This window comes from Schistosoma mansoni, chromosome 1 (assembly GCF_000237925.1).
Source record: "Schistosoma mansoni strain Puerto Rico chromosome 1, complete genome".
Lineage (NCBI taxonomy): Eukaryota > Metazoa > Platyhelminthes > Trematoda > Strigeidida > Schistosomatidae > Schistosoma > Schistosoma mansoni.
In genome coordinates, this window is record NC_031495.1 from 60943087 (window position 1) to 60955478 (window position 12392).

A 12392-nucleotide genomic window follows, 5' to 3' on the forward strand; every position below is an offset into this window, starting at 1 on the left:
ACATCTCAAGAGGTTTTTATTGGGGACTCGGACTCTACTGTCCAACTTACTGCGGATTTTGATTGCATAATATCTTCCATATTTGTTTCCTGGGCGTCAGGTCTGGGTTGGTCTGACATATGCTCGTTGCTGAAAACTATACGGAAATCAAAGACTATAGCTGCATCATCCCTTTTACCTAAGGGTGGGATATAATGGAGGTTTGCGACGTCACCCTCACAATGAGTCTATGTGAAACCCAGTGAGAATGTTTCACCAGGGCACATGTGATAACCGTATCAAATAGTTTTCGTTCGAGAGAATTTTCTGTCGATTAAGTCCCTAGATTTTTCCAGTCGACTGTAGGTGCATTGAAGTCTTTTATGGGTGAACATCGACAACTTATTGACCGAGTGTTCAAACCGTCTGGCGAAATCTCATTTACCTCGCTGCTTGGACTGCGGTAGACCAAAACAATCAGCCGCTCTTGTCCTCTGCGTTTCAAGTGATAACTAACCTATTCACATGTTCCCGTTCCATGGGATATGTTTTCGATAGTGGTAAACATAGTATTTCTAATGAATAGAACTACTCCACCTTTGCGATTCTGGGTTCTGTCGGCTCTTACCAGTGTTAAACTCTCAAAGTAAAGTTTCCTACTGCCTACAGACTGCGTAAGCCAGGTTTCTGTTACAAGAACTACATCCGCCTTGGTAGTGTCTATCTGTACACCTAGCTCTGATCGCTTGGTGACCAAGTTACGGGCATTTGTGTGACAGATCCGAAGATCAGTTAAATAGCATCGTACTGCACTCGTAGTGGCTTCAGCACCATTCTCTGTCGAAGCCTCATCACCCGATAACCTACAATTTTGAGGTCCTCCTCTCTAGCATCTAACATTGATTTTTGTACATTTTCAGCTCCTCGTCTTTTTATACGGTCGGTGAGCCGCCAATCATTACAGACGAAGTATCTTTATCCCCATGGTTTGTTTCTATTTACGTCCCTTTCATTAGGAGTTTTATATACTACGTTTAGAAGCCTGTTTCAAGTCCATTCGGCTACCTAGTCTATGAACCTTTAGCAAGATGTCATCAAAGATGTCTTGAGGCACTGGATGATAAAGTAGACCTTTTATCAGCTCAATGTCATTCTTGAAGCGAGTTTTCGGTTCTGACCTTCCACTTTCCTTGACTCTATGAAAAATAACTTACTAGTCATTACGATAAGACTTCAACTTCTCAGGTACTGCTTGGAGGACTGGATTTTCTTTAGCAACATTAGATCGTTTCTTATTCTTAATCTGTTTCCATTCATTAACATTCGTTGTAGTATCAATCACAGTCGTGTTCAACATTTGCTTCAGGTCCTGTTTTAATTTTGGGAATGAACGGACATTTTTGCACGCACGCTAACAAAAACTACCAGAGTACTGATCACTCCACTCACCCCTTAAAGCCTAAAACCAGGATCACAATTGTAATTACTCTCAGGAAGAAAACTTTCCACACCTTTCAGTACCAACCCACCACATAAAAGCGGCTTCCATGAAGAACAACGGTCGTAACTACTTCCAGTTACGTGCAGCAGGTCCTCCTCATGCTCACACTAACATAATTAGCTATAACCGAGATTACGAGCTTAACAATCAAAACTATTTTACAGATAACAACACACTTATTATTATTATTATTATTCACAAACATCTTATGGGTACATAAGTTCTGTGAAGAAACCATTTCGGGTTTCTTCAAAAATGCAATTATACACAATTTTCAATAATGTTAGCATCACATTTGCCATGTTTGAGAAAGGAAGGAAAAATAAAATATTAATAATAGAATAGTAATAATAAATCAGGTTCTGCGTAATTGGCAAGAATTTTGAATTGGTTTTGAAGGAGGAAAGGAAGAAACTAAGGAAATAGAAATAAAGGAGTCGCGGAATACGTAAATATCTTAACGCAGAACAAGAATAAACAACTATGTATGTATCGCAAAATGAGCATTAAAAATAGAACGAAACAGAATAAATTAATAAGTAAATAACTTATTATTGCAGTAAGATATGACGTTAGAATAAGTGTTTGTGCGATAGCAGTCATAGTTTTGGGTGATGCTATGAAAGTTTCAATTAAGTGCAAAAGATAATCAATATGTATGAGGTGTATATACATAGTGAAGATAAAATGAGTCTGATAAGTTAAATTCAGCGTAACACAAATTATTGTCTTAATCCAAAGCTGCGTAATCTTAAGAATAATATTTATTTAGAGTGAAAAAAAGGAGAGAGAAAAGAAAAGAACACATAGTGAAAGGGTACAACCATGATCATAATAGTGTAATGGATATAGACTTTTGAGATAAACGAATAATTTAAAAATAATAAAAACAACAATAGTAAAATATCCTGGCCTTAGTCCTAACCAGTGGCCTCACCCCCAATACTGTATATATTGGAAAAACGTTTCCACGCAGTGACCACAACATTGTCATACTTGACCTTAATATAAAAACCACAACCGGCAGACGTAAAACTGTAGCACTTCGTAGAAATTATATTAAGGTTGACTGGAATAACTTCCATAATTACCTAAGAAGCACTGATTGGGAAACTTTCTTTACTGCAAACAATACCAACACACTAACCAATATATTTTATCAAAACATCAGAAGTATTATCTACAAAATCAAATCTTTAGAATACTGGAGACCTAAGTCCTCTAAAGATCTGTATGTACTGATCGGTGCACGAAGAAGTCTTCAAAGACATTGTACTCGATTCCACAACTTTAACGACTTTTCCTCTTTAGCAACGATGACAGAAATACTTGTCCGAACACAAAAAAACAGTCGAACTTGTAAAACGGGCTGTCGAACTTAATTATAACTCCTCCGAACTGACCATACCCTTTCAAAATAAACCTAAACGTTCTAAATCCAGAGGGAACATATTTATTAAAGACAAATAAGTATACGAAGATCCTTAACTTGTTACGGAACTATTCAGTGAACACTTTTGTTTCTCATCAACTGACGAAAAACTACTAAATAATTCAGAACTAATCCCAGCACTTCCCGGTGAATCGAATAGGCTAGAACAAATTCAACAGCGAGAGACAAAAGTGATGAAAGGTTTTGCTGATCTTCCTTATCAAGAAAAACCGAGACGCCTCAGCCTATGTTCTCTACCTTAACGCATGTTACGGTGTTATTTAATACTGGGTTAACGCATACTGAATGATGATCTGAATAATAATATGTTTTACCTTTCCCTTTCAGTCTAAGACTGATAATTTGAGAAATTTCAAAAACCGAGATCAAATAGTTTACGTCTAGATTTCTGTCTGTCACGCCGATTAGTTAATTACTTAAATTCCTTAACAGAATACGTAATATCAACACCTCCTGTAGATACATTTAAAGCGAGATTGGATCATCACAGCAAATAGAAACCCAGGGAATGATAATGGACAATTATTTTCCCATCTTTACTCCTGAAGACTAGGTAAGTCGAGAAGTGTTTTATCTAACCAGGCTAGTTGTTACAAAAAACTCAGTGTGGTGTATCCACTCGTAATCTGATGAGGTTAGGTAACCGAGCACCTTTAGCTAGGATATATCTCAAAAAAACTAATGGGGTCGGTATCACTGTAAAAGACTTAAAGAACTAATTATTTGATGGATTTATCTACCTGTTCCTCAACCCTCTGTAAGGCCAGAAAGCTGTACGAAGAGAAAATCGTTAGGGAATCCATAGAATGCCCTAAACGCTTGTATTCCTATATAAACCAAATGACAAAAAGAAGAAGAAATGTTCCTTCACTATGGAGAGACAGTACTGCCACATCACTAGTGGAGGACGACTTTGGCAAAGCTCAAGTATTCTCTAAATACTTTAGCGATGTATACACCATAGAAACACCCTTCTCACCAGTCCATGAAAATCCCCCCACACAAGCACTGGACAGCGTAACCATTAAAGAACTCGATGTCTTTGGTCTGCTAGTTAAGCTTGACATAGGTAAATCCACTGGACCCGATGAACTGCATCCTAGGTTACTAAAGGGATTAGCTAACTTTGTTGCGAACCCTTTAAGTGTATGTTTTAATCTATCCGTAACCCAGGGTCGTCTACCAAAAGACTGGAAGAACGCCATAGTAAGTCCAGTCTTCAAAACAGGTACAAAACATAAGCCTAAGAATTACCGACCAATTAGCCTAACTAGTGTGGTTGTTAAAATCTTAGAAAAGATTATTCGGAAGGAGCTGTTAAAGTATCTCGATGAAAACCGGCTCCTCTCCGAAAAGCAGCATGGTTTTAGAACAGGTTACTCTTGTCTCACAAACTTATTAGTCGCTCGTGAAAGCTGGTGCGCTCTTAAGGACCAAAAATTACCTATAGACGTAGCTTACATCGATTTCAGCAAAGCTTTCGACAAAGTTCCGCATAACCGGCTATTATATAAGCTAAGGAATGTCGGGATTGGAGGCAATCTATTGATGTGGATAAAAGACTTCCTATTTGGGCGTCAACAAAGAGTAAGGGTGAACTCCAAGTTGTCTAGCTGGGAAACTGTGCTTAGTGGAGTCCCCCAGGGTACAGTTTTGGGGCCAGTGTTATTCCTCCTGTACGTAAATGATCTCCCTCGTCTACTATCGTCATCGGTCTTACTCTATGCTGATGATGTCAAGATATGGAGAGCGATACAAAGCAAGGGCGATAGCTTAGAACTTCAAAATGACCTGGAGAGATTATCTGAATGGTCCCAAACCTGGCAATTGCCGATAAACACTTCCAAGTGTATTGTGATGCATATTGGCCACCAGGGTACAGATACATACACGATGAATAACACTGAGTTACCTATTGTTCAGGCACACAATGACTTAGGCGTCATCGTTAGTCAAGACTTAAAGACTATCGCACACTGCCGTGCAATAGCCGCCAAAGGTTTTAGGACTTTATGGTCCATACGCAGGGCTTTTAGGCATCTTGACGCTAAAACGTTTCTGACTTTGTATACAGTGTTCGTACGCCCTAAACTTGAGTACTGCATACAAGCAGCTAGCCCCTGCCTAAAAAAAGACAGTGAACTCTTGGAAAGGGTTCAGAGAACAGCAACTAGGCTGATTCCCGGAATAGCGAAGCTCCCGTATGGTACTAGACTGACCAAGCTAAACCTATTCCCGCTGTCATATAGAAGAATCAGAGGCGACTTGATTACAGTTTTCAAATTGATTAATGACAAATTTGCACCTGATATGCCCTCATTTTTCTTGTCTTCCAAAACAGAAAATCTACGAGGACACTCCAAAAAAGTTCACAAGCCCCGAACGAATTACTTGTCAGCTGACTACCGACTTTCCCATCGAATAATCAACGAGTGGAATTCATTACCTCAGCACGTGGTTGAGGCTCCATCCGTCGACTCCTTCAAAAGAAAGTTGGATCAGCTGAGAGACCATCATCGCCAGGACTAACACAGGCCATCAAGCCTCCTGTCCTTCCCAAACTGAAACTGAAACTATTGAATCTTGGATATTCAACCTTGATATAAATAAAAGCAATTCAAAACACTAGCAACTGAAATTCTTTGGGGATCCCAACATGACTAGTTGGCGTAGTCTGATCGATGAAGCCTTATCAGATGAGGGGGTCATTAATAAAATAAAGTCCTCTATCCGTACGGAGGACACTGATATAGATACATTAACAAAGTTTGAGCTACTAGAGATGTTAAGGTCTAAGGGTGTAATTGACATGCTGGTTTCTAAAATAAAGTCTAAAGAACAGTCCAATATTTTCTCTAGATGTCATGACAGTTTCAAGAGTACATACGAAGATTCTAAAACATGTATGTCAATCAATACGAGTTCCACTGCAGTATTAGTGGTAGAGGTTCTACAGGGGAGAGCGTTTACGAGCCACCTTCAGACATATGAAGACATCGAAATTGAGGAATCTAAACGTTCCGACGTTAATTTACAACTGCATATTGCCTACAAAGACTGCAGATTTTCCAGCAAGTTATTTCAGTGTACAACGGAACCTATTATCAATCAGATCTTTTGTTTTGAGCTTATTTCTGGAAACCTTAGCAAGGGGAGAGATGTAAGTATAAGTATAAATATTGATTGCCCTTTTTTGAGATGATGCGGATATTGTCATTGGTTATTGGAGATCTCTGAGATATATGTTTTACAAAGGCACATATTTCATTGGATTTGAGAATTCGTTTCCGAAATATATTACACTATTTAAATATATTTGTGAGTGACATATTCACCAGTCTATACTAATTTTATGCATCAGACGCTCAAATGGGAGACGCCCGTCAACTTAACAGTCTGTTTTACCTATATATTGAACTCTCATATACGTATACAGTTGATAAAGTTTTCAGTTTCAGTTTCAGTTTGGAAAGGACAGGAGGCTTGATGGCCTGTGTTAGTCCTGGCGATGATGGTCTCTCAGCTGATCCAACTTTCTTTTGAAGGAGTCGACGGATGGAGCCTCAACCACGTGCTGAGGTAATGAATTCCACTCGTTGATTATTCGATGGGAAAGTCGGTAGTCAGCTGACAAGTAATTCGTTCGGGGCTTGTGAACTTTTTTGGAGTGTCCTCGTAGATTTTCTGTTTTGGAAGACAAGAAAAATGAGGGCATATCAGGTGCAAATTTGTCATTAATCAATTTGAAAACTGTAATCAAGTCACCTCTGATTCTTCTATATGACAGCGGGAATAGGTTTAGCTTGGTCAGTCTAGTACCATACGGGAGCTTCGCTATTCCGGGAATCAGCCTAGTTGCTGTTCTCTGAACCCTTTCCAAGAGTTCACTGTCTTTTTTTAGGCAGGGGCTAGCTGCTTGTATGCAGTACTCAAGTTTAGGGCGTACGAACACTGTATACAAAGTCAGAAACGTTTTAGCGTCAAGATGCCTAAAAGCCCTGCGTATGGACCATAAAGTCCTAAAACCTTTGGCGGCTATTGCACGGCAGTGTGCGATAGTCTTTAAGTCTTGACTAACGATGACGCCTAAGTCATTGTGTGCCTGAACAATAGGTAACTCAGTGTTATTCATCGTGTATGTATCTGTACCCTGGTGGCCAATATGCATCACAATACACTTGGAAGTGTTTATCGGCAATTGCCAGGTTTGGGACCATTCAGATAATCTCTCCAGGTCATTTTGAAGTTCTAAGCTATCGCCCTTGCTTTGTATCGCTCTCCATATCTTGACATCATCAGCATAGAGTAAGACCGATGACGATAGTAGACGAGGGAGATCATTTACGTACAGGAGGAATAACACTGGCCCCAAAACTGTACCCTGGGGGACTCCACTAAGCACAGTTTCCCAGCTAGACAACTTGGAGTTCACCCTTACTCTTTGTTGACGCCCAAATAGGAAGTCTTTTATCCACATCAATAGATTGCCTCCAATCCCGACATTCCTTAGCTTATATAATAGCCGGTTATGCGGAACTTTGTCGAAAGCTTTGCTGAAATCGATGTAAGCTACGTCTATAGGTAATTTTTGGTCCTTAAGAGCGCACCAGCTTTCACGAGCGACTAATAAGTTTGTGAGACAAGAGTAACCTGTTCTAAAACCATGCTGCTTTTCGGAGAGGAGCCGGTTTTCATCGAGATACTTTAACAGCTCCTTCCGAATAATCTTTTCTAAGATTTTAACAACCACACTAGTTAGGCTAATTGGTCGGTAATTCTTAGGCTTATGTTTTGTACCTGTTTTGAAGACTGGACTTACTATGGCGTTCTTCCAGTCTTTTGGCAGACGACCCTGGGTTACGGATAGATTAAAACATACACTTAAAGGGTTCGCAACAAAGTTAGCTAATCCCTTTAGTAACCTAGGATGCAGTTCATCGGGTCCAGTGGATTTACCTATGTCAAGCTTAACTAGCAGACCAAAGACATCGAGTTCTTTAATGGTTACGCTGTCCAGTGCTTGTGTGGGGGGATTTTCATGGACTGGTGAGAAGGGTGTTTCTATGGTGTATACATCGCTAAAGTATTCAGAGAATACTTGAGCTTTGCCAAAGTCGTCCTCCACTAGTGATGTGGCAGTACTGTCTCCCCATAGTGAAGGAACATTTCTTCTTCTTTTTGTCCTTTGGTTTATATACGAATACAAGCGTTTAGGGCATTCTATGGATTCCCTAACGATTTTCTCTTCGTACAGCTTTCTGGCCTTACAGAGGGTTGAGGCACAGGTATTTCGAGCCTTTTGATACTGAGATTTTGCCTCGTCAGTCCCCAGTAACCTAAATCTGTCCCACATTTTCCTTCTTTTACGGAGAAGGATGCGAACCTCCCTACTGAACCACGGTGGGGAGTTTCTCGTTCTCTTAGGTGTAGTCCAAGGGATGTGGGGGGCGGTAACTTCTAAGTATAAATTCCGGAATATGTCCCAAGCCGTCTCGATTGATGACTCTGGGTCTATTTTCCAATCTACTGATGATGCTGATTTCATGATGTCTGGTATGTTTGCTTTCCAGACGTTAGGTCTGGATTGAGCTGAAGCGTACTCGTGATCGACAGTTATATGGAAGTCAAAGCTTAAAACTGCATGATCACTTTTGCCTAGGGGCGGCATGTAATCCAGGTTTGCAACATCATCCTCATAATGAGTCAATATAAGATCTAGTAAGGATGATGCAGAACCCGGGTCGTACCTCGTTGCTTCCTTCACGTGTTGCACTAGGGCACATGTGATTACCGCATCAACTAGTTCCTGTTCGAAGGAATTTGCTGACGATTCAGTCCGCAGATTTCCCCAGTCCACCATGGGTGCATTGAAGTCCCCTAGGATTAGACATCGATCACTTCGTGATAAAGTGTTGAGACTGCTTAGCAGGACCTCGTTTGCCTCACAGCTTGGACTGCGATAGATCAAACTAAGTAGCAACTCTTGTCCCCTGCATTTCAGGCGGCAGCTAACTAATTCATACGTCCCACTCTCATGGGATACACTGTCGATAATGGTGAATGGGATGGCATTCCTAATGAATAGAGCTACTCCCCCTCCTTTACGCGTTTGTGTTCTGTCGGCCCTTACTAATGTAAAACCCTCGAAATCAAGTTCCCTACTATCTATAGACGGCGTCAGCCATGTTTCTGTGACTGCGATTATGTCTGGCCTAGTTGAGTCAATCTGTACACCTAGTTCCGGTAGCTTATTTAGTAAGCTCCGGGCGTTGGTATAACAGATCCGAAGCCTATTTAGGTGGCCTCGTGCTTCACCCAGAGTGGCTTCGGCATCATCCTCTGTCGAAGCCTCACAACCCGAAAATTTACAATTTTCAGGTCTTTTTCGCCAGCGTCTAACCTGAGCTGTAGTTCCTTTTCGGCTTCCCGTCTTTTAACACGGTCCGCCAACGGTAAGTCCTTACGGAGAAAAACTCCTGAACCCTTTAATTTATGTCCATTTTCTAAGATTAAGTCGCGTTCGTTCGGGGATTTGAAAACGACTTTAAGTAGTCTAGATTGATTTGGTTTCAGATGCGCTAGATTTCCTAGTCTATACACCTTTAGCAAGGTGACTCCGGGGATGATTTTGGGCATAACTTGGTTGAGTAGTTGTTTTATCAACACAATGTCATGCTCAAAACGAGCTTTCGGTTCTAAGCTGTCACTCTCCTTGACTCTATGGAGAATGACTGATCTGTCGCTGTGATCAGACCTCGGCTTGTCGACCCTTTTGGTGGGGGTATGATTTCCTTTTACGTCATTTTGGCGTTTTTTTCTTACGACCCGTACCCAATCGCCAACGTTCTTTGGAGTGGTAACCACAGTCGCGTCAGGCGTACTGTGGGATTCCGGAAGGTTCAGGACGACTTGGGAGATTGGGTCATCTTTCGCGCTGGAAACCGATCGAGCCTTGCGGTTTCGGTTTCCGGAAGTTCCCTTCTGGGCACCATTTTTGATACGAGGGACAGAAGAGACTTTTTTGCGCGAGTTTCTGGTTGTGTTAGACCTCTTTGGAGGATGTTCTTCCTCCTTTGTAGAGTGTGGGTCGGCATTTTTTGGACTCACTTGGGCCTGCCTTGTGTCAATCTGCGTGTCGACAGATTGAGTTCTGACTGATGTATCCCGACCGCGCTTGCCGAGACACTTTTTTGCGGCATTTACTATTGAGATGGCCTCGGTTAACAGGCTATTTGCATCCAAACAGCACTGTTGACATAGCCATACGCACCCATTTTTACTGAACCGCTTGAAAGCTGCAGGTGTTAGATTTGTGCAAACTTCGTGGTACCAACCTTTGCACTCATCGCACTGCATGCCGCTATCAACAGGATATCGACATCCTGGGCGGTGGCAAATGCTTTTGTTGCATCTTCCAGTCATTTTAGGATGCGAAAGTGAGTGTTGACTATAAGTAGAAAAAAACTATAAATAGTTAGGACTAAAGTACTAACAGACACAATAGAAAAACAAAGGTACTCTGGAGTACCGACGATAAAACTATTTAGGATACCAAAAATGATACTCTAATAGAATACTTTAACTGAAATAAATTCAATCAAAGTATAAAAACAGTAGTCTTGATACGTTAATAACGATCAAAACAATAGAATTTACTCAAACGAGGAAAAATACCACTGTCCTTTTTAAATAGCGCGGGAAATTATTATTACGTTGAAGATACCACCAGTATTGTAGTTTGACAACTCTTTACCAGTAACACCTTTTATAATCGAATCTTGCCCACCCAGTTAAAATTGGAAGTCAGAAGCGAGGAGGTTGGGTTGTCAATATATCGAGAAGTGAGTGATCTAATCTGGCTTATGATCGTAGGAGGTGTTTCCCACACCGTTCTGTAACGTGATCTGGTACGGATCCATGACCGAGCGTCTTCAGCTAAATGAGTCCATTAAAACGAATGTGGTCAGCATCCAATGTCGAACACTTACAGAGCTATTGATTTTGAGGACTTATTTACAGCTACAGATCACTCCTCCCCCTAGTGAGGTAGTGATGACCCTACCATGTGGTCAGCCAGAAGTTTAAACTCACCGAGGTTGTCGTTGGTAAACACTCTTATGACAGCTTGCTATGTTTAGCAGCGGCTGGTCGTCTCTCTTAACTACAATGAGCCATAAAATACAGTATAGTAATTGTAAAACAAAGTACAATCGAAATCTCGGTTCTTCATAAACTTCATTGTTCTTTCCCAGCCGTGCTGGAAAAGAAAAAATAGGACGTGTGAGTGCATATCAAAATACACTCGTACACTTATATCCTTAGAAAAAACTATTACTGTGTGTTGGGGCTAGAATCTCCATATATAAACATTTATGCTTCAAAGTTAGCAGTTATCATTTTAGTGATAAATAAGCCCCATAAAATGAACTTATTAATACGCATTGATTGTTCATAGTCGATTTTTTTTATTTCAACATGCTAGACTTTCTGACAGTGCTTTCTTTACTTTTGGATCATTCTTTACATGACTGGTCTAGTATTCTCATTTTTTTATTCTAACCATCATCGTCTTTAGTCTTCAGCAATAGGAAAAGTAGGTTAGGTGAACATTGTTACTACTCGAAATTTGCAGTATAATTAGGACTAAGTGTTACTCACATCGTAGCCACCGAAAATGCTGATAACATTTCCTGGTAAATTATTCCAAAAGTCCATCACTTGATACGATAAATGAAACTTATAAGTAAATAATTTGACCTCAATGTTAAACTTTCTGGGGCAACCAGTCTCTTCGGAAAAAAATATTTTCGACATAGTAATACGAAGGTCACCGTTTTCTTCAGTTGGATGAGTGTTGAGTACAATCTTTAAAAGTATTTAGCAGAAGTGTCGCATTCTCCTGTTACATAAGGAGTACTTTAGTTAAGCAAAAAGTACTTTGGGGCTTTTAAATCTTGACGTAGTGTAAGGACAAGATAAAAACTGTATTTCAGCGAATAAATAACGCTCTCTGGTGCATATATGATAGATAAATCTTGTTTACTTAATAATGAATTGGACGGGACCTTGAACGACTTTTAAATCATTGATTCTAGTATTTTAGTTTATCATAGGAACCGCCAGTTCTGCTCTAGGTAACATCTGGTTACTAGTTTGGACTACTTAGGCTGTGAACTTTATAGTCGCGTTTGATGTTTTGTATTTGAACTTCACTTGTATTTCTATAGGCTTTCAGAAACTTACAGCAGCATGTGTGCAAAGTTACAAAGCCTTTTTAAGTCTTAGGCAATGTCCTGAAGATTTTCATAAGCCTCCAGGCTGAGTAACCGTAATTATGACCATTGGGTCTTTTGTCACACTGATGACTTATTGATCTGGTTACTCGATTGATCACATTAATTCATATCTGCCAAAAATTGAACTATTCAAATACCTTAACGTAATTGTTTTCGAAACTGG